The sequence below is a fragment of the Ovis aries genome, chromosome 15 (genome assembly GCF_016772045.2).
Source record: "Ovis aries strain OAR_USU_Benz2616 breed Rambouillet chromosome 15, ARS-UI_Ramb_v3.0, whole genome shotgun sequence".
Taxonomy (NCBI): domain Eukaryota; kingdom Metazoa; phylum Chordata; class Mammalia; order Artiodactyla; family Bovidae; genus Ovis; species Ovis aries.
Genome location: NC_056068.1, coordinates 23,226,509 through 23,250,026, shown reverse-complemented (window position 1 = coordinate 23,250,026; position 23,518 = coordinate 23,226,509). Strand labels below are relative to the sequence as shown.

Sequence of the window (23,518 nt, the reverse complement as noted above, 5' to 3'; positions counted from 1 at the left end):
ATATCCAGTTTGGGAATGAAAAAGACAGTACCAGAATCCTGCATTTAGGTATTTTTAAAACTATGTATTAAATGTAAAACATGTGTTATGAAATATTTTCAGGCAGGGGTTATTCCATTGCTGACTGAAATCTACCTCACCATATATTTCTGCACCACTGACTATCTGCTTGTAGCTGAGAATAAGATGAATTTATGGAAACTATTTCACATTATTTCCCTAAACATTTCAATTTAAAAAAACAAAACAAAATCTTATATGCTAATTTTTATAAAATTTAGCAGAATCATAGTTCAAAAGGAAAAGGTCTTACCTGTTGTAAAACAGTAATATAAGTAGAAATGCAACAGCCGAACCATCCAGAAATGTTATTCCAGCCAGATGGAGGGGCGGGGAAGAGAAAAAAAGTTGTGATCAACAGTGATATAAAAACATCTCATTTTCCAAACAAACAAACAAAAAAAAAAACTGGAACTAAATGAGCATTAACAATCATTTTATAAAAGATGAAATAAACTACAGAACTCATTATTTTGTTGTATTTGTTAGCTTCTCAATACAAATAGAACTAAGCAGCATAGAAACAATAATTTCAAACAGAAATTATTTTTACTTATATGTTCGAGCAATTTTAAACTTAAGAATGGAATAATGTCCTACTGAGTGAACTAAGTCTGACAGAGAAGGAGAAATGTCATATGACATCCCTTTATATGTGGAATGGAAAAAGAAACAAATGAACTTACTTACAGAACATATAGAGATTCACAGACTTGGAGAAGGGACAGTTAGGGAGTTTGGGATGGACATGTACACTCTGCTATATTTAAAATGTATGACCAACCAGGTTCTGCACAGGGATCCTGTTCAAGGATATTTGGCAGCCTGGATGGGAAGGGAGCTGGAGCAAGAATGGATACACGTATACTTGTGGCTGAGTCTCTGCTGCCCACCTGAGCTAGCACAACATTGTTAATCGGCTATATTCCAATACAAAATAAAAAGTTTTTTTTTTTTTTTTTTAAGAACTGGAATAGGCAAACTACAGTCTACAAGTCTGATTTGCCCAGTGTTTTGTTTTGTTTTTAACTTTTGTTTTGTGTTGGGGTATAGCTGATTAACAATGGTGTGATAGTTTCAGGTGAGCAGCAAAGGGACTCAGCCCTGGGTACACATGTTTCCATTTCCCCCAAACTTCCCTCCCATCCAGGCTGCAAGGTAACACTGAGCAGTGTTCCCTGTCCCACTGTTTATTTTTATAAAGTTTTACTGGAACACAGCCACATCCATTTGTTTATATATTGTCTGTGGCTACTACTGTGATACAATTAACAGAGTTGAATAGTTGCTACAGAGTCCATATGACCTTTAAAGCCCAAGTATTTACTACCTGACTCAATAAAAAATACATTTGCTGACTCTTTTTTAGGAGTAAATGATAAAAGCATCCCTTTTTCTTTTCCTTCTCAGAGAATTTCATCCCAATCAGCTTTGACATATGCTTTTCAATATGGTGGCCGCTAGCCATGTGTGACTACCACACACTTGAAATGTGACCAGAACTGAGATATATAAAATACACACCAGTTTTCAAAGACTTAGAAACAACAACAGAAAGTAACAATCTCATTGACAATTTTAAAAATATTGACTATACATTGAGATAATACTTCTGGTGTATTGAGTTAAATAAAATATGCTATTTAAATTAAATATGTTATGTAAAATTACATTAAAATTTCAGGCATTTTTTTTAATGTGGCTACTAAAAACATTTTAAATGTATATGAAGCTCATATTTCATTCCTATCGTACAGTGGTGGCCTACAATTGAGGCCCCAAACAAATAATGCTCTGAGAACTAGGTCTTTCCAGGATCTGATCCTAAAATAACGCAATTCACCTTACAGTGATGTGTAGGCTATTGGATGGGCACAATAAAGGACAGAAATGGTATGGACCTAACAGAAGTGGAAGATATTAAGAAAAGGCGGCAAGAATACACAGAAGAACTATATAAAAAAGATCTTAATGACCCAGATAACCACAGTGGTGTGATGACTCATCTAGAGCCAAACATCCTGGAATGCAAAGTCAAGTGGGCCCTAGGAAGCATCGCTCAAACAAAGCTAGTGAAGGCGATGGAATTCCAGTTGAGCTACCTCAAATCCCAAAAGATGATGCTTTAAAGTGCTGCACTCAATATGCCAGCAAATTTGGAAAACTCAGGACTAAAAGTTCAATTTTCATTCCAATCCCAAAGAAAGGCAACAACAAAGAATGCTCAAACTACCCCACAGTTGTACTCATTTCACATGCTGGCAAAGTAATGCTCAAAATTCTCCAAGCTAGGCTTTATCAATATGTGACCGGAGAACTACCAGATGTTCAAGCTGGATTTAGAAACGGTAGAGGAACCAGAGATCAAAATTTTCCAACCTCTGCTGAATCATCAAAAAAGCAAGAGAATTCCAGAAAAACATCCTCTTCTGCTTTATTGACTACACCAAAGCCGTTGACTGTGTGGATCACAACAAACTAGAAAATTCTTTAAGAGATGGCAATACTAGACACCTTACCAGCCTCCTGAGAAATCTGTGTGCAGGTCAAGAGGCAACAGTTAAAACCAGACATGGCACAACGAACTGGTTCCAAACTGGGAAAGGAGCATGCCAAGGCTGCATACTGTCACCCTGCTTATTTAACTTATATGCAGAGTACACCATGCAAAATGCCAGGATGGATGAAGCACAAGCTGGAATCAAGATTGTTGGAAGAGATATCAATAACCTCAGATATGGAGATGACACCACCCTTATGGCAGAAAGTGAAGAGGAACTAAGGAGCCTCTTGATGAAAGTGAAAGAGAAGAGTGAAAAAGTTGGCTTAAAATTCAACATTCAAAAAATGAAGATCATGGCACCCGGTCTCATCACTTCATGGCAAACAGATGGGGCAACAATGGAAACAGTGAGAGACTTTATTTTCTTGGGCTCCAAAATCACTGCAGATGGTGACTGTAGCCATGAAATTAAAAGACACTTGCTCCTTGGAAGAAAAGCCGTGATAAACCTAGACAATATATTAAAAAGCAGAGACATTAGTTCGCCAACTAGTCCGTCTAGTCAAAGCTTTGGTTTTTCCAGTGGTCATGTATGGATGTGAGAGCTGGACCATAAAAAAAGCTGAATGCTGAAGAATTGATGCTTTTGAACTGTGGTGTTGGAGAAGACTCTTGAGAGTCCCTTGGACTTTAAGGAGATCCAACCAGTCAATCCTAAAGGAAATCAGTCCTGAATATTCATTGGAAGAACTGATGCTGAAGCTGAAACTCCAAAACTTTGGCCACGTGATGCAAGAACTGATTCACTGGAAAAGACCCTGATGCTGGGAAAGATTGAAGGCAGGAGGAGAAGGGGACGACAGAGAATGAGATGGCTGGATGGCATCACCAACTCAATGGACATGAGTTTGAGAGTAAGCTCCAGAAGTTGGTGACGGATGGGGAAGCCTGGCGTGCTGTAGTCCATGGGGTCACAAAGAGTCGGACACAACTGAGCGACTGTACTGAACTGCACTGTAGGCTATACTCTACTCTTAGGACCTAATCACAAATGGCAGCTAATTTGCCTGTTTTTCAATTTGCTTATTAACTGAACGGTACAACTTGTCTGGATAATTTGGTGCTTGAGATGGCTTAAAAAATGAGTGAAAATGTTCAATCACTAGCTAAGGACAGACAGTGGAAGTTGTTGGGACCAAACTGTCTAGGTGCAAAAACTTTTGGTAAAGGTCTATGACATCCTTCATCTTCCCTCCTTATGTAGATAAGAACAACACAAGCTCTCACCTCCTGCAAGTTCAGTGCAGTATATAACTAGGGAAGGGGAGGTGAGAGGGAAAAAAGCCTAGTTCATGTTAGCACATATGTGCCAAATGTAAAAACCAATTTGAACAATACCATCTATCTTATATAACTCATTGTTATTACAACCTCACACATATTCTGTTCAACACTTACCTCACTTAATACCCCAAAGTCACAGAATTCTTTATTTCCTCAGTGAATTTTCCTTTTGATTAGGCATATTATTTCTAGGTAAGTCTATGTAGTAAAATTAGACAAACTGATGAACATTTACACAGACAATGAGAAGTGAGCAGCCCTGGAGATGACTATTCACCACCCATCACTTCCATATATTTGTGAACTATAACAGCACATCCCAGAACATAAACTCTCACTTCTCCCAAGGCCACACAGAGACCATAGCATGCAGTGCGTCTGCGATATAAACAGGCTGTTTTTTTTTTTTTTTTTTTTTACTACTGGTGCAAGCAGCCTCATTACTCAAGCCCTAAGCAGCTGCCATGGCAAGAAAAGGTGAGAAGGAAAGCATTTACCCTTCTCAGCATCTCCACGATGTTTTCAAAATGAAGTTATTTCCAAGGCAATGGAGGCCAAACCCAAACGTTCTTCAGGGTCCAGTGCTCCAGTATGCTGGTCACAGCTTCCCCAGCACTTTCTGTCGTGTTTCAACTATCCAATCACCAAACTGCTACAGACCCCAAGCAAGACCGGTCCCCTCTGCTGGATGGTGAGAGATACAGGGATGGGCATGGGTAAGTTCTCACTTGCTCCAAAGATGCTTAGACTCAAAAGGGAGATCAGATGAGCACAACTATAGAAACAGGATGCACGGCAGACCAAGGAGACTCAGAGCAGAGAAGCAACATGCTAGGGACACTCACAGATGGGGAAGACCCTTCCTTTCCAACTGGACGAGAGTCAAGGAACTTTCAGTGGAAAGGATGACTCGCAATGAAGAGACGTGAAAGGAGTCTGTGTAGAGAGAATTACCTAAAAAAGGCAAGGAGGCAGAAACGCAGTGGGCATGTTGAAGGAATGGTAAGCAGAACATCTTGGCTGGAACGTGGATTTAGGGATTAGTGTCAGATAATTCGAACAGCATGTTGGAACTAGGTCATGGAGAGCGTCTCCACGCTGGACAAAGAGACCCGGACTTCATTTGGCAGCCGAGGGAGAATCACAGGAGGCTCCAAATCAGGAGAAAGACAAGATGCAGAATGACAGAGATCCCCTGGACCAGGCATCACAAGTCGTGGGTGGCATTCACTCCCACAGCAGAGGTGACTCTGGTTTTCTGGAACCGTGTTTCGTTGCTGTGTTTTTTGTTTTTTTTTTTTTTTTTTTTTGGAGGTGGGCTGGAGCTGACAATCTCTAAAGTTCCCTCAAGCATAAAAATAAGCCTGTGTCCAGGAGGAGAGTGGTGTTTGCAAACACCGAGGTGACATTAGTGCAGCCGCAGGCTGAAGCCTACCACCAGGAAGGAGGCGACAGCAACAGGACCAGGGACACCCGGAACTGAGAACCCCAGCCTGTGTCTGAAAGCGAGGGCAGCACAGAAAATGCCTGAAGCACTGAGAAAAGGAAGCTCTACCGGGTTTATTCATTTACTGCATTGGCAGAACAGAGAGGAAGGAGTCACGGATGATTGCAAGGTTTGGTGTCTGAGTCTCAGAAGACTCCTGCCCTCAGCAATTCAACTGAAACCAGCTGACACCTACTGATCAAGCCTGCTGATGGACAGACGCTGCTGGGCACGGGGCTCAGGAATGAGCGAGACAGGGAGCGTCCCTGTGATCAAGCACTCCCACTCCGGCACAGGGCGAAGCTGCCACTGGTGTGTACCTTTGCTTCTGCTGTGGCATTACCGTTTGTGGGCAGAGCAGAGGGAGACAATGGCCATTTCAGACTCAGACTGGACCCCCGAGAGCCTAGAGCGTCCAAGTGGATCTGAATCCACAAAGCCAGCCCTCTCGCTTTTCACCCTGTGTCTCAGTGACTGTTACCTTGCTGAGCTTCACTGCCTCATCCATCAAAAACGGATGGGGATACAGCACTTCCTAAATTACGAAGAGGTTTAAACAAGCTTATATACATGGGAGTACTTTCAGTTCAGTTCAGTTCAGTCATTCAGTCGTGTCCAACTCTTTGCGACCCCGTGAATTGCAGCACACCAGGCCTCCCTGTCCATCACCAACTCCCGGAGTTCACCCAAACTCATGTGCATCGAGCACTTTGGGAATCACCAAATGCTTTACAAAGGTTATTTGATGCAATTGTTCATCCTGAGGCACTAGTGTACCCAATAAAATTACAGGTACATAGAGTGGGAGAGGAGAAAGAAGTGGCAACCCACTCCAGTATTCTTGCCTGGAGAATCCCATGGACAGAGGAGCTTGGTGGGCTGCTATCCATGGGGTTGCACAGAGTCGGACATGACTGAAACGACTTAGCATGCATGCATGCATTGGAGAAGGAAATAGCAACCCACTCCAATATTCTTGCCTGGAGAATCCCAGGGACAGAGGAGCCTGGTGAGCTGCCGTTTGTGGGGTCGCGCAGAGTTGGACATGACTGAAGCAACTTAGCAACAGCAGAGCGGAAGAGGGGTTCATCTGTAGATAAGTTTGGATTAAGATTGCAGCTAACTGAGATTGTAGTTGAAGTCATATGGACACATGGAGGAGCTAAGGGGGAAAGCAGAGGGAACAAAGCTGACAGAGACACTTAGGTGCCCACAGTGAAGGGCTGGAGGAAGAGAAGAGTCAAGGGAAAACAGGGAAGTGCCCAAATATGGGCAAAATTAGAAAAATCACTGGACTTGAAGATCCAGGTACTAGTCCAGACTCTCCTACTCATTGATTACGTGGTGTGGGGCAAATTATTTAATGCTCTAGTCTTTGAACTTAGACACAGATACTTCAGGGGCATCAGAGATGAAAAGAAAAATACCCAAATCACCCTCTCTCTATAGTGTCAATTTCCTCTGAAGGTCTGAGGCAGGGAGTGGGGAGAAGGCATTTGGTGAGGCAGGATGAGAACAAGAATAGTGAGGATGGGGATAAAATTCAGACAGCCCTGAGGAAAGAGAGGCTTCCGAAAGGACAAGGCGGTCATAAGTACCAAAGAATGTGGGCAGCCAAGGAGGATGAACCCTGAAACAGCTGAAGTGCCTCTGGAGAGAGGCATCTTTAAAGTAGACGGGATGGAGGTCGACCGCAAGAGATGAAAGGGGGCCAGGAGGCAACGTTGGAGGACAAATGGGGCTTGAGAGGACGGCCACATCCCGGGAGTTGACTGAGTCTCTGCGACAGGCTAGCAAGTGAGGGTGCTTGGCCTCACGCAGGAAAGAATTCAAGCGAATGCAGGTTTATTTAGAGAGATACATATTCCACAGACAGAATGTGGGCCTTCTTAAAAGACAAGACAGGTGGCCTCAGGACATGAGGTCCACTCAGAAAGTGAGAGCAGCCTGAGATATGGGGGTTGTTGGTTTTTATGGGCTGGGCAATTCCACAGGCTGACAAGTGGGAGGAATATTCTAACTATCTGGGGGAATTTGCAGGAATTGCAGCCCACTTACTATTTGGACTTTTATGGTTGACCTTGACCTGGGAACTGTCATGGCACCTGTGGATGGGTCATTTAGCATATGCTAATGCATTGCAGTGAACCAATGTAAATATTACAATGAGTGTATACTGAGGCCCAAAGCCCACTGTAACTTGAGTCTTCACCATCCCGAGGCTAGCTGGTCTAACCAGTTTGTGTCTTAACCAGTTCCTCTTAATGGTCATGCCATTCCGTGGCTGTGCCCTGCCCCATCCTTCCTGTCTCAGTGAGAGCCAGGGTAACCAGAGGAAGGAGGTTCAGACAGCAGAAGCAGCTAGCAGAGTTGACAAACAGCTCAGGCCATGGATAGGGGTTTGGGAGAGTGGAGGGGTGGAGCCAGGAAAGCTAGAGAGACAGCAGGCAGACGGAGCAATTACTGAGGAGTGGGAGAGAGGGCAAAGGAGAAGGGTGGCTCCTTTGTTGAGACTGTGGGGAGAAGAAGGACTAGGAACAGGAGAATTTTGAAGTGGAAAAAAAAAATCAAGAAATGGTTCATATCAGACAGAATGAAACTTCCAACCTGGAGGTGAGGTCAACTACTAAGAGTTCAGAACACTGGGAATGGTTTGGAAGAGCCCCCAGGGGAACTGAGTTAGGGAACCAAAGGGACAGGACTATACGTGCTCCTGGAGAACTGGTTTCCAATCAAAGACTCTGCCCAGGCAGAGAGGGGACTGGATCACCCTGAGGAGGGGCTGACAAGGCAGACTCTCCAAAGAGACCTGGATGCAGCAGGTAACACAGTCACATGACTCGGCCTGGCTGGTAGACGCTAAATGCTGCACTGGGGTCTTTCTAGGTTAGTCCTTCCAACTAACAGCTTAGTTGAGGGAGAAAGAAAGCTGATGTTCATTTTTTCCTTATTAAGAGTGACAACAGAACTAAAGAGAGCATGGCAATCATAAAATAATAGTCGGGTACTAATTACGACATTACTTTGCCAACAAAGGTCCATCCAGTCAAGGTTATGGTTCTCCCGGTAGCCGTGTATCGGAGAAGGCAATGGCAGCCCGCTGCAGTACTCTTGCCTGGAGAATCCCATGGACGGAGGAGCCTGGTAGGCTGCAGTCCACGGGGTCACGAAGAGTTGGACACAACTGAGCGACTTCACTTTCACTTTTCACTTTCCTGTATTGGAGAAGGAAACGACAACCCACTCCAGTGTTCTTGCCTGGAGAATCCCAGAGATGGGTGAGCCTGGTGGGCTGCTGTCTATGGGGTCACACAGAGTCAGACACAACTGAAGCAACTTAGTAGCAGCAACAGCAGTCATGTATGGATGTGAGAGTTGGACCATAAAAAAAGCTGAGCACAGGAGAACTGATGCTTTTGAACTGTGGTGTTGGAGAGGACTCTTGAGAGTCTCTTGGACTGCAAGGAGATTCAGCCTGTCAATCCTAAAGGAAATCAGTCCTGAATATTCATTGGAAGGACTGACTGAAGCTGAAACTACAATACTTTGGTCACCTGATGTGAAGAACTGACTTCTTGGAAAAGACTCTGATGCTAGGAAAGACTGAAGGCAGGAGGAGAAGGGGACGACAGAGGATGAGATGGTTGGATGGCATCACCGACTCGATGGACATGAGTTTGAGTAAGCTCCAGAAGTTGGTGATGGACAGGGAAGCCTGTCCATCCATGCCAGTCCATGGAGTTGCAAAGAGTCGGACATGACTGAGTGACTGAACAGAACCGAACTAATTATCTAGACAAACATACTCAATAAATGCCATATGTTATGTTATATTATTATGCCAATTCTGTAATACTGTTGGAATAGTGTTAAATTTAGTCTAAAAATTACACCAGTGCTCCTCCCATCCAGCTCGGCTAGATGATACAGGATCCACAAACCTGAATTTACCAAATAATGATGCTTTCTTCCTAGAATGCCAAGGCCTTTAAAAAATAATTTTCACACCATGTTCTCAAAAGAGAACAATACATTTCCCTACTAGGCTGACCATGATTTAATATCTTCTTGGAGCCTGGGGGCCATCATTATAAAATCTGTCCCTATGCTGGACTCTATACTGTGATAATGCCTTCAGGGGTGCTGAGGCATGCAGATTTGCTTGTCCATTCAATAAATTTCCAGACCTCGATGTCATGATAGTTCGTGATGCTGCTGTCTCTTTCTCAATTGCCGTGTCCCAGGGTGAGATTTGTCTTATAATGTGTTGTTCACATAAACTTGAAAGAACTAAAGGTTCTGGAGAAAATATATATAATCAAATTTATTAAACCAAGAGTTGCTGTTTTCATTGAATTACAATGAAATGGGCTGTAGTTGAAAGGTCTAGGGTGCTTCCATATGTTTCCAACACAGTAAAGTGCATGGGTTTTGTGACAACTATTTTCCTTTGTGCTTATATATTTCACTGCATTTCATTTTCTTGTCTCCACAGACTCAAAGAACGAGCTGTCAGAAGTCTGACCTCCGAGAACCTCTAATATGAGTATTATCGCCTTCTCCACTATTAAATGCTGAAGGGTCTGGCTTGAAGGTTATTAACATGGCCTTCTTAACACAGACCTGAGAGTACTTTATTATAATAACAGAATATTTCCCTTGTGTTCTTAGATATCCAAAGAGAATAGAAGCTATTTTTTCAGCCTTGAATTTCTCATCATTAATGGTTTCATGAAAGCCTAAGTTACTTGGGTTCTGGGTTTGGCGAGTCATGCTGACGCTTTCCAATAATGAATCCCTTATTTAATATTTATAAACCACAAGCTATTTGTGAATCCCTAAAGCTGCTGACAACTAAGGAAAGGGAATATTAAAACAATATTTCATCATCATCTTCTATCCCTTTCTACACCCTGAGATGGTAACAGATTGGAACTGTCACCCCATCAGACATCATCTATGTTTACAGAAGCCAAGCCCATTAAAAAGAAGAGAGGAAAGACGGAGAAGAAAAGAGATAACCACAAACCTCACAAGCACCTCATATGTACAAGTAAATAATATTACTTCCGGAATGCAGCTGGTTGTATGCACAATGATACAATGAAAAATATTAATAGTTTTCTTCTTAATAAAGGAAAGGGCCTCCCTTCAACTCAGCCATTAGTGTGTTTCTCCTCTTCAGCACTCCAGGTTACAGCAAGGCCTTCAGAGTTTTCTCTTAAATCTAGGTCTCATATTCACAATGCCTCCTTCAAGAGTAGGTGAAAGTGAAAAAAAAAAAAGTCTATTCTGTCTCAGACAAGGGTTTCTCTGCCCAGCTGCTAATGTGCCACCCATCTGCGAAGAACTGGACAGGCAGTGGGAGAAACGGACCCTCAGGACGTATAGGTGAGTTACGCTGCAGCCTAATTACCGTGACTGGATTTGAGTTTAATTTTCCTTTTCTGTCAATAGCACAAAATAAAAGACAGCTCATCAATCACATAAATGAGCATAGCCCTCAGGCCCAAGCCTCAAAGAAACTAGGTCAAATTGAAAAGAAACTGGGATAAGTTGCAAGTCAGAACTTGAACAAAAGCAGATTATAACTCTGGGCAATTTTTTCTGTCTTATGGCTGCTCAGTGATATCAAACAGAGTATGTCTGAAACAATAGCAGTATCAGGGCCAAGGCATGAAAATGTGACTGGTGAAGATGTTACTGGAAGGTGGGGTCCACTGCTTGCCACTCAGAAGTCAATAAACAGGCCAGGTTGGTGGGAAAGGAAGTCTGATTTATGTCAGATGATGGCAACTTGGGGCTGGGGAGGGTAGATGTCTGTCCAAAGGCCCACTCCCCACACTGACACTCCGTGGGTAAGAACTTTTTATATTAACAGGAGGAGGGAGAGGGCACCATGCAGAAACAGCAAGGTCAGCTCTGACAGTCATCTTCAGACTGGTCACTGGTGGTCTGACGACCCATCATCATCTTGATTGTTTTAGGTCCAGTTCATCTTCCGCTCCAGTGTGCTGCCACTCCTTTGAGGCCAAATCTCAGAACTGCAGCAGCTTGTGTCATAGCTATAGCCTTGTCAGCATGCAGTTAACTTCCCCACCTTAGGTTTCAACATCTGTAAGACAGCTCACAGTACAGGGCTCAGAATACTATCTATAGCCTTTGAGAAGGAACTGAAGGTCCCTGTCTATGCTTACTTACAACATTATTATTTGTCGGTCTCCTTTGACTATTTCCTTTGTTTTCTAATGTTCTCATTTCTCCGATTACTCTCTTGACTAAAGTTTTCCACAGACAAAAGGCATACAGGGGACATGGGGACAGAGGCAAAGACCATAGGGTCCTGCTCCGTTTCAAAGAGCCTTTATAATTATTCCTGCAATAGGATGGGTCTAAATTTCTTAAAGCCATTTCTTTAGTCTCCACCAGAAGTACCTGTTACAATGCTGTGAACATACGATATTCAATAAATGCTTATTAGCTAAGGACAGGCAGGGAACGAACGTGTGTTTTATAATGATAAAAATCCAAAGTTCATAAAGAAAGAATCCATGGTATGTTTACTAATTATATTTTAGGGACAAACTGAACACAAGCCCATATCCTCATCTCCATCAGTCAGAGATCAGAGGTGAGATGGGCAGAGGTTAAATTATGCACACATGACAGAAAGCTGGAAACTACCAAATGTATGGCGTTATTCTAACTTCATGACACTGCATCTGGGTACGTGTGGATGGTGTCTTAAAAAGTTAACCTTTTAAGGATTAAAGAAGAATTGTAACGGGTTAATACACAAAAGCCATAGGTGGCCTCTCGGGAAGCACAACTGACTGAGATGCAGGAGGAAGCTGGAAAACCACACCCCTCTATAAAGACAGCTCTGGAAGAAAGAACAGACCTGCAGTGGTAGGGCCGTTTGTCCTTCCTTCACAGGAGCTTCCGAATTCTACCAAGCATAACCACTGGGCTCTCTGCAGAGCAGAGGAACAATATGTTTCCCCTTCTACTGAAAGGAAAATTAAACTAACCAGGTATCAAGTTCAAGGTTGAAGACAAAAGGAAGAAATGTGTATTTCCATCCTAATTTTTCAGTCCTCCTCATCCTGTCTCCATCCTGAAGGTGGGCGGGGGGCTTCCAGTGCCATCTTCAACTGTATGTTCCCTGCTATATTTAATTTATTTATTTGGCTGCATCGGGTCTTAGGCATGTGGGGTTTTCACTGCGTCATGCGGGGTCTTTCATTCCAGAGTACTCTCTAGTTGTGACAACTAGGGGCTCAGCAGGTGCATTGCTCCAGCTGCACCCCCCGCCCCGGCATGTAGGGTCTTAGTTCCCAGACCAGGGACTGGACCCATGTCCCTTGAATTGCAAAGGGGATCCTTAACCACTGGACCACCAGCGAAGTCCCCCCGCTATATTTCTACTATCTTTTTACTGCTACTTCAGTACACAGCATAAAGTCGGAATCTGCTCAGCTCTGCCTCCCAAGGCAAGTCTGACAATATTACTGATCACACGTGAAACACAGCCTATTTCAGATGCATAGTTCATCCCAGAGCTGCAATTACTGGTCCTAATTCTGCAGCCAGAAGCAGCGATGTGTCTGAATTCCAGGGAGATGATTGAATGGAAATGTTCACATCTGATCACCTCTCACATACAAATTACTGTGTATGCCAATCTGGCAATTACCTCAAAAGTAATAGTAAAAGCCATGCAATCAAATCCGTTATTACGGTTGCCTTCAATTATGGGAGGCAAGAACCTGAGTGCGGAAAATTTACTGAGGGGGGAAAAATGAGTCTCTGTATCTATTTTAATTTTAAATCAAGTCATTTCATTTGGAAAACTCTTTTAATTTTGGAAAAGACTCGGTTAGAATACCCAGCTAAGTATAAGAAAATAATCAGCTTATTTCCCCTGGTACCCAAGGAAACTTTCACTGCACAGAAAAACAAAACCTCAACTTCTACTCTTTTCTTCCACAATCTCCTTCAATTACAGACAGAGGCTGTAAACCCCTAACGCTTCTTAAAGAGACAAAGAAAAATGGCGTAAAATACATAATGGCTTAAAAATATGACTATGCCCCTCTATGTAGTATATGGAAGACAAAATGCTATACGTTCACAGGACCCTACTCCTTCTCTGCCTAGGCACATAAGAACATCTCCCAGCCTCCCTTGCAGCTAGGTGGGGCCACTGGAATGCGGCTGGAAGTGAGGCGAAGCACATCCAGGTTTCGCTCCTGACACTTCCCCCTGGCCCTCTGCAGCTCTCTGTCCTGCAGGTCAGCCTACAGGATGAAGGGGATTCTGGGAAGGGCTCGAGGATGGAGGAGCCAGAATCCCTGCATGACTGCCCCACCCCTACACCCCTGAATCTCACCCCTGTCCATAGGGTGAGAACACCGTATGGGGGGAGGTTGTTTCAGCAGGTGGTACAGCTTAGCTAAGCAAGTGCAAAAAGCACAAAAATCAGTTCTACCATCTCTTCTTTATGGGGAAGTTAGGCAATTTGCTCAGGTTAAGCTTCAACTTTTAATTTATAAAAAACGATAATAGGGTTGATCCCTATTATCCCTATTATCACCAATTTGCCTACCGGGTAAACTTTATCTGTACCCTCGAAATCCAGGCTAACGACCCCTCCACAGTCAGCCAAGGATGTGTGCAGAGCATCCTCTACGTTCCCAGCTGGGGTGCAACAAGGCCACACTCGCTTTCCTGTTTCCATTCTCCTGCTATAAACAAGGGTCCTTTTCACGGTCTACTTAGCGCCATGTTTTCCTTAGAATTTTTGTTCTTTTTGTTGGTGAATGTGTGTTGAAAATGGGCCCCAAGGTACCAGTGAGTGTTGTCTGGTGTTCCCAAGCATGTGAAGGCTGTGACGGGCTCGACAGAAAATACGTTACGTAAGCTTAGTTCAGACTTGAATTAGTCATGCTGTTGGCTATGAGTGCACTGCTAATGAATCAGCAGTATATATTAAATAAAATGTCTTCAAACATTTGAAACACACACAAAGCAAGGTTACATATTAATCAGTTGGCAAAAATATCATGACCAGAGGCTGGAAGGAATCTAACCCTGTATTTCTTCCTATAAACGATGATTCAGGGTTTGCTAATCAGTGTGCTTGACAACTTTATAGAACCTAGCTATTGCAAATAAGGAAAACTGACTGTAACAGTGTCCTTAACAACTGTGAGGATTTTACAACATAATGAACTTTAATGTTTTTCCTACCTTAATGAGGTGTAAAAACGTTGGTTACTGTTTCCTTTAAAATTTTAGCTATACACTGAGCCAATGAAATAAATCACTTTATTTACTCTCCAGTCTATCTCAAATCTGTAGTGGAGCAAGGATTTGCCCTCTTTGCTTGGTTACTACTGTTCACAGTAAAGCAAAGCATTATTTCCAAATTAACTTCATTTAGTATGTACTAGGTTGTTCAGAAAATCCTGAATGAACTCTTTGAATCCAGTAGTTTTTTTTTTTTTCACACAGCTTTCAGAAGTTTCTAATTGCATTTTTCATTTTCCTTGCTTTGTGACTGAATTTTTTCAAGCGCTTTAATCCTATCGAGCATCCTATAGGCCAGAGCCCTCCTTTCCCCAGACTCCACTCGCAGGAGCCCTGCACCCCTTGCTTTGTTTTCTTCTTGGCTGCACTCGCTCTTCACGGTACACACGGGCTTTCTCTAGTGGAGGCAGCGGGGGCTCCTCTCTGGTTGCGGTACTCAGGCTTCTCATTGTGGTGACCTCTCCTGTTGCAGAGCAAGAGAGCGTGGGCTCCAGAAGTTGGAGCACATGGACTCAGTTTCCCTGCATCAGGCGGAATCTTCCCATACCAGGGACTGAACCCATGTCCCGTGCACTGGCAGGCAGACTCTCGGCCACTGGACTAGCAGGGAAGCCCCATCTTCTTGTTTTAACCTCACGAAGCTCCTCTGCAGCTCTGCTCTTACCCTGAGGCTTCTCTGCACCCCTCTCTGGAGGTAGATAGGCCTTTCCTGAATTCTTCATCTTCTTTTTTTCTTGATTTTCTCCTTTGTTCTGCTGAAACACATCCCCCTAACTAACTTCCAAAAAACACTTATTAATTTCCAACCAGTCTTGTGATGACGGTCACCCATGATGTTGCCACCCAGACCATGTCATCCCCTCAGTCATTACTGCACGTTTGATTCTATGCGCCTGTAAAACACTGGCTTCTGTGACTTATATTGGTTACAGAAAAGATTACGCTCATAATTTCTACACAAAAGGAGCAGTGTTAGATGGGCTAATTTCCATCTGTTTATGATACAGCCTGCTAGGGTAACAGCTCACCTCCTAACACTGAAGAAGTAAATGTGTTTGTTTGTAGGTTGTACTTAAGATGTATCACTTTCTGAACTCTGGTGATCTTTTTAGATTCTAACTAATGAAACTATGTCACACGTTGATGCCAACGAAAGGAAAAATAAAAGTGGAGGTACAATAAATAATCTTGAGTTGTCATGCTGTTTTATTTTATGCTGATAGTCAAACTCAAAATGGCCAGTGGATGTAATTGCCTGAATAACTGAGAGAGGAAAAATTACACTGAAACGGCACAAAGGTATAAAAACTAACTTGCTTAAAATGTGCATTTTATGTGTTTATCAGATAAACCCACAACACTGTAAGTGCCGAGCAACTGAGAAATATAAATAAGATTTGACAAGGAAATCCAAGTTATTATATAGATACCTTTTATTCCTGAGATTGTTTCCCAGGAATGAGTTCAAGGGTTTCGTTTAGTAAGAATCAAATCTCCATATCCAGGTACTTTAAGACTAAATAGCACATTCCTCCACCATAAAAGAATGCCCTTTAAACCAGTGTGGTTCTTGTCCTCTGACTCAATACTGGAAGGGTTTTCCCAGTCTATTTAATATGAATCTAAACACCCTGACAGGTAGTCAGTTTCTATTAAATTACACCAGTACCAAGAGCAGGAATGTAGAAATTCTGATTTCACTTACCTTAAATGGAAATGAAATCTTATTAAAGAAACTCAAGTCGTTCATAGAAAAGTTTGCTCACTGAAGTCATAGGGCTCATGTCTTTGGTTACCTGAAAGCGTTCAGTCTAGTGACTTCCTAGATTTGACAGTTTAGGGTGAGATAATTCTTACACATTCAGGTGAAAACTCATAGCAGTCATTATTAAATGCCAAAGAAGCTATCTGAGATCAACTTCAGGCCAATGACTTCTCCACACCGCACTATCATGCAGCAGGTTCTTTGTGGCAATTGGACAAGAATTACAAGAACTAAAATTCAGGAGGTCACATTTAAAGTTCTAGATGAAGTAAAAAAAAAAAAAAAAATAACCTACCACGGAGCAGCAGCTCTCACACCCGTAATGGGACCAACTCAGCACACTGGAACAGGGCTTCCCTTGGAGGGCACCAGCGCTGGGTCACACTGACATCCACTGGCCAGGTGCTCACATTTAAAATTCCTACAACACCGCTTCTATTCACTTCCACCTACATGTTGTCACAGCATGTTTTATGGACTCTTTAACATCTCAAATTTCTTCTCTTTATTTGGGAAACAAACATGCATTTTGAATTTTTCTTTGAAGGAACACTGCAAGGGGCTGTCAATTTCAAATTTTAGTTGTTCAAGGAAAGCAAATTTTGTCATAGTAAAGTGTTCTTTTGTTCACACAAACCTCAAGATGATGCCACGTTCCTAAGTGGAGGAGGAAAACTCAGCCCCAGCAGATGCCTGACCTTTGTGCTCCACCATCTGCACAGAGAATCTGACTGTGTGCTGACTACCGTGCCCAACTGAGTAAGAGCAAGCCCAAGCCCTTTCCATCAGAACAGAGCTCGGAAGGAGCAAGTGTGTCGGACTCATCATCCCGAAGACAGATGGCACAACAATACAGTCCAAGACGTGGACGGAAAACAACAGTACGTTGTCTGCTACCAAATGTCAGGAGACAAAGCTTGTTCCTCTTGAATAGCTTATAATTTAATTGAAGTATATTCTCTTGATATCTTCAAGGATAGCTTGGATGAATAACTCAGAGGTGGTTTTGACCTCTGAAAGAGTCAAGGGCATTTGGAGCTAGGTCCAGTGAAGAAGAGTCTCCTGGGGGTGCCGTCAATGACAGTGAGCCTCAGAGACTGCAGGAGTGAATCTCCTGCATCTGCCATCCCCACCGTGCTCCTACCTCCAGGATTCAACACCTCACCCCAGCGGAAAGTGCAGGTTTGAGCCGAGACCAGACATTTCTTGGTATGTACTGCTACAATTAATAACAATAATAATCTGCTGAAGTACTGTCCTGGTAAAAAGACTGAGAATGTCCCCCAATCCCTCTCTTCTTGCACCTCACATAACCTGTCTAGAACAGCGTAATTTCTACATGGTAAATCGGCCTATTTGATCTCATCAAGGCATGTTCACAGTGTATCTATTTGCAACTCTTTTATTGGTATTTTATGGGCACCTCTTAAAACTTTCCCTACCTCATCATCATTATCGTCACTAGGGATGCTGAGCAGCTGAAACTGGGTCCTCCCTCCACCAGCCTGCCTAGCAGCATTTGCTGTTAAGCATCTTCATAACAAACCTGCAAGGTGGACTGTGGTGAGGATAGAAGATCTTGGAGCCCAGGGAACTGTGTGTGAGTCCAGCTTGGTCACAGACTGAGTATGTAGGTTAAGCGGCATACTGACTCTGAGCCTATCTTTCCAACAATAAAATACAGATTAAAAACTTTCCACTTTGTATAGCTATACTGGATGTTAAGTGCTATGCCTGGCAAGCTTTTTTTTTTATATGAAACTTTTAGTATTTTATTCATTTTCATAGTTTTACAGTATTAGTAAAAAAAAATGGCCATTATAAAAAAGTATAAAATGGAAGTTGATGAAAAAATAACCCCAAGTCTTCCTTGACTCCCACCCTCCCACCAAAAAACTAGCTAGTATATGGCGAATATCCTTTTCACACATTATCTTTAGGCATATATTCACTTTGTAGCGGTGGATGGTTTAGTTGCTAAGTTGTGTCTGACTCTTGTGACCCCCACGGACTGTAGCCTGCCAGGTTCCTCTGTACATGGTGTTTTCCAGGCAAGACTACTGGAGTGGGGCCTGGCAAGCTTTTAATAAAAGATACCTATGATCATTATTGGGCTTCCCACGTGGCTCAGTGGTAAAGAATCTGCCTGCCAATGCAGGAGATGCAGGTTCAATTCGTGGTCTGAGAAGATCCGCTGGAGAAGGAGAAGGAAGATACAACTCACGTCAGTATCCTTGCCTAGAAAATCCCCTGGACAGAGGAACTGGGCGGGCTACAGTCCATGGGTCACAAAGACTCGGACACAACTGAGTGACTAAACAAGAACAACAACAACATTACCATTATTACTATGAGCTTAAAGATGAGCAAACTCAGGGTCCAAGATGCTAAGTCATTCACATAACTGTCTGCAGGGCTGGTTCCGGAGTCTGTGCCCTCTCCCAGGTAAACTATTTAACTATAGAAGGACATTTGACAATGTTCAGCATCTTTGGTTGCCATTGTTTAAACTTGACACAATATCTGTTTCTAAATTATAAAAAATTAACACATTGCTTATTCCCCACCTGCATCCTCGAGGGCACCATTACCATACGGGGACATCTATTGTAACATGTGCTTTTATATGACAGCTTCTCCTAAGTTTGCACAAGGCACTGAAGAAAGCAGGCACCTCTCTACCTATGATAAAGATATTCAATTTCCTCAAAGAGCACAAAATCCTGGGGAAACAAATTAGCCAATGAAAATCTTAACTACTAAGTTACTCCCATTTAGGTCCACCATGATTTCACAAATGTCCTAGACGTGAGTTCCTGCCCATCTCTACCATTCTTATTAGATGGGTAATGAGAAAGAAAATGATGGCCCATCTGGTTTAATCTTTGGGCTTTATAGCCTATATCTGGAATATACAGAGCTTCTCTAAGAAGGCCCTGGAGTTTTTCAAATTAATTTGTAATTCCTTTGAAATATTTCCCTTACACTATAGAATTCTATCTTTTGAAAATCCTTGTAACTCATAATTCACTGCTCTGCACTTAATAAGTGTTCTTGAGCACAGCAGGCTCTCCACAAATATTTTCCAACAGTTCAGTAAGCATTTGCTGATGATGGTAACCCACTTTAAAAATATATGCAAACTATGTCAAAATGCACAGTGTGGGCACAGCCACGTAATAACTCAAAAAGGTGTCCCTAAAGGAGCCAGTCCACGTTGGCGTTTCTCTTACTCTATGCCTACATGTTTTAAGTGTGCACATATATCTGTCTGTCTCTCTCTAAGCTGACTCCTTTATATCAAAATCTCATTTCTAAAGTCAGTGAGAGCTTTCATTGACTGCCCACTCTCTACCCACTTACTCTCTTTGCTATTGTTCCCTTTTATTATCTTCCTAAGACTTCTTAGTGTCTGAAACATCTTAGTCATTTGTTTGTTCATTCACTCATTTACCCTTTTACCATCTGTCTCTTCCAGAGTGACAGCTCTCTGACAGTGTGGTTTCAACTTAAAGGCTAACGCTGAACGCCAGCATCCACAAGGGTACGCAGCACATGAATCGGTGCTAAACAAATAATATGCGAATGAAGGAAGAAAAGGATGGATAAATACAGCTGTTTTTATAGTTCTCATAACTTAGCCAGCTATGTCTCATAACTTAACTATGACCCAGTGGGTGAGTAAGAGCTTGTTTCCATCTGTAAGTCTTAAAGTCTTTAGAACAATTCTGCATATACTTAGGTACTTAAAAATCTGATGAAAAAATGATTCAGGAGATACATAAATTAACTCTGTTATGTAAGCAAATTACTTAATTCCAGTGGTTAAACAGATTAAATGGTTGAACATTTTCATGACAAAACCATTATGAACTGCCTAAGCATTTTCTGAAACCACTGATGAGACAACTTGGATGTGTTGGTCATGTATTTCCAGATTTCAAGTTCTCTCCAGCAGGAAAGAAGCACAGCACAAGCAGAGCATCAACCCTGACTTCAATCGGTTAGTTATTTTCACCATTATTACAAGCCTGAAGCTTCCTAATCTCCATTCTACTGCTGAAAATGTAAACTTCATAATGGGGTACAAATATATGAAAGTGTCAGTTGCTCAGTTGTGGCCCACTCTAAGCAACCCTAGGGACTGTAGCCCATCAGACTCCTGTCCATGGTATTCTCCAGGAAAGAATACTGGAGTGGGAAAAAATATATTGCTACATTATTCTTGCAAGCAATTTGTTAGTCAGGCTGGAGTCCGGAAAACCATCTCCTAGATGCTTATTAAATAAAGCTTTCAATACAGTGGTTGATACTAACCTTTCTAGATTCCACTAGACTTCTAGTATAGTAGAGAAAAACAAATAGACCACTCCAGCAAATCACAGAATGAAACAATTAATTAAGAAAAGACTATAAAAGAGGGCAAAACAATAAAGTAAAAAGAATTAGCCAAGATACAAACTTATTACATGTAAACTGGATATAGAATGGGAATATGCCCGATGGCTCCAAATTTCAGCTACAGATCAAAGCTGGAAGACAGTGGGTAAAAAGTTAAGTCTGGCCTTAAAGTCACATCACCTCCAGGCCTTATTAAGGGTACCTGAATTGGTCTTTGGACCATGTATGTTCATCTTCTCTCCCATCTCTGCAAGAAACTAAAGGTTGTTGAGTGGGAGATTCTCCGGCTTAAAGCAATTCACTTATATGGGGAGTGCTCTGACATTCCCCCCCACCCACCCACCTGAAACTGAGGAATGGATGCCCCAAAGCAACACCATGAGGTGATAATAAAGGGTATATTCAGGGAGGAAAACCTAGACTGGCCTTTTTAAATACCTGAATGTTACTGGAGAACTAGAAAGCCTACCCAAGAAGTCGTTAAAAACCTGTGTTTCAGGTTTATAAAATGTTTTTTGCAGACTAGACCAAAATTTTGCCCCATGTATCAGATTGAATTTACTGACCCTTCCATTAGGGAAAATATGCAGTTTCCTGCTGTTGCTGCTAAGTCGCTTCAGTCCTGTCCGACTCTGTGCGACCCCAGAGACGGCAGCCCACCAGGCTCCCCTGTCCCCGGGATTCTCCAGGCAAGAACACTGGAGTGGGTTGCCATTTCTTTCTCCAATGCGTGAAAGTGAAAAGTGAAAGTGAAGTCGCTCAGTTGTGTCCGACTCTTAGCGATCCCATGGATGGCAGCCTACCAGGCTCCTCTGTCTGTGGGATTTTCCAGGCAAGAGCACTGGAGTGGGGTGCCACTGCCTTTTCCATATGCGGTTTATTGAACACTAAAAGCCTTTTCATGTTTTTGGAGAGGCTATTTTAAAAGAATTTCCTCCTATTTTGATTTTCATTCAACATTATTAAAGCAAGAAAAGAGATGAAGTCCCTAATTCTATAAAACAGTAACTTGATCTTGAATATGTATGCATACATTTTTATTGATTTTGACGCACCAATACAGCCACACACATGCAGAAAACAGAGCTCTAAAACTGTTCATCAATCACAGGTGGTTTTAAATTATTTCTATTTTCTTTCCTTTTAAAGGAAAAATGACTCTGTTCGTACTCCGCAAGTTCTTCAATGGGTTTTCTTCTCTGAGAATGTTTTTTGCCTGGAGATGGTCATTGAAATGAATGAAAAATGGACAAGCCCGGCCAAGTGAATTCTTGGCTGTGACTTCCTTGGGAAGTGCTTTGTGGGTAGGCAGCTGAATGAACTGCTATGAAAGTCACGAAGTTGGCATTTAATCATTTCCGCCTCTCTATTCCCGGGCCACATCTCTCCTTTTTGCTTGCATAAGGACTATAAGGCTGCTAAGAAGGAATCAATGTTTTAACGTCCAAGTTCAATCAACTACCGAAGATTTGTTTTCTATTAAGAGTTCCTCCAACAAGTGTTCTGATTTTCTCCATGGTGAAAAAGATAACTCACATCTATGGTGGCCACCTTTTATTAAAGTTCTTATAGCTCTTATTTTTGTATAAATAGGAGAGTATTTACCAGTTTTGCCAGCATCTGTGACCCTTCTCCCTGTATTTTCTTGTCTCTTCTGTAGTAATAAAACTGGAAATCTAGTGGGGTACCCGGCTGCCACTCAGATGCCAGTCTGCATTATCTGGCTTCTCCTGCACTGGATGTGGTCAGGTGGCCAACTTTCAGTCAAAGAAAAATGCAACTTCTAAGAAGCCTCCTCACGGGGGAGGGAAGACTGCCCTTTTTTGTTACTTCCTCTTTCCAACTGGCTGGAATGCAGATGTGAGGTAATGACTGGAGCTCTAACAGCCATTTCAGACCATGAGGCAGAGCTTTTTAATCAAGATTGAGAGCCGAGGAATAGAACCCTAGGTCTTGATAGTATGGGAGAAGTCATTAAAACGACTCTGGACTACCTACCTTCAAATTTCTTTTATCTAAAAAATAAACTATCTCACTGAAGCTACTATTATTTTAGGGTTTTGGTTGTACGTGGTCAGGCCTAGCTTAATTGATACAGCATTCAACTTGTGCTTTCTTGGCAATCCCTCCACAAAATTCTATTCTCAAAACCCATTTGAGCTCAGTTATAAAAAACAAGGTCTCTAAATTCTATCAGGCAGATTTCTATGAAGCCATTAGCTAAATTCCTTCATTCCATAACTCTAAGTGGCAGGCATAGCATTATCTTAGAGGGATACTGAAGATCATCTATGCAATCCCAGAAGAATTCATCCTGCCCAAAATGGAAACAATAAAGGTGGAGACTCCAAAACCTTCCATCCTCTTCACTAGCCTAGGAAGCCAGCAAAATATGTGCCTCTGAGAACAACATATGTCCAGGTTTCTAAACTATTAACCGGAGAATTAGACTCACTATCCCAAGACAATGTGTTTGCACTGAGAGCGTTATCTTAGATGAAGTAAATCAGAGACCTGTTGGCTTAAACCAACTCCCTTAGTGTCAATGAATCTTTTAAACTGAAGTTTCAAGCTGGTGGACTGATCTCAGACTTTCCTGTTGTGAGTTTCTGTTCATTTAATTGGATTGATTATATAATTCTTATTA

At 42.3% G+C, this 23,518-nt stretch overlaps 1 protein-coding gene across 21 annotated transcripts in view; it reads right to left on the bottom strand.

Annotated features, from left to right (window-relative positions):
* NCAM1 (neural cell adhesion molecule 1) overlaps window positions 1–23,518 on the bottom strand; it is a 367,664-nt gene that overhangs the window by 277,256 nt on the left and 66,890 nt on the right. Inside the window, exon 1 of one of the 21 annotated variants that reach the window (XM_060399285.1) lies at window positions 1–23,518. This exon is cut by the window's left edge and continues 16,143 nt beyond it; it is cut by the window's right edge and continues 13,419 nt beyond it. The exons of the other annotated variants lie outside the window; for them this stretch is intronic. The gene's annotated coding sequence lies outside the window, so the exon portion shown is untranslated. 21 annotated transcript variants of the gene reach the window in all.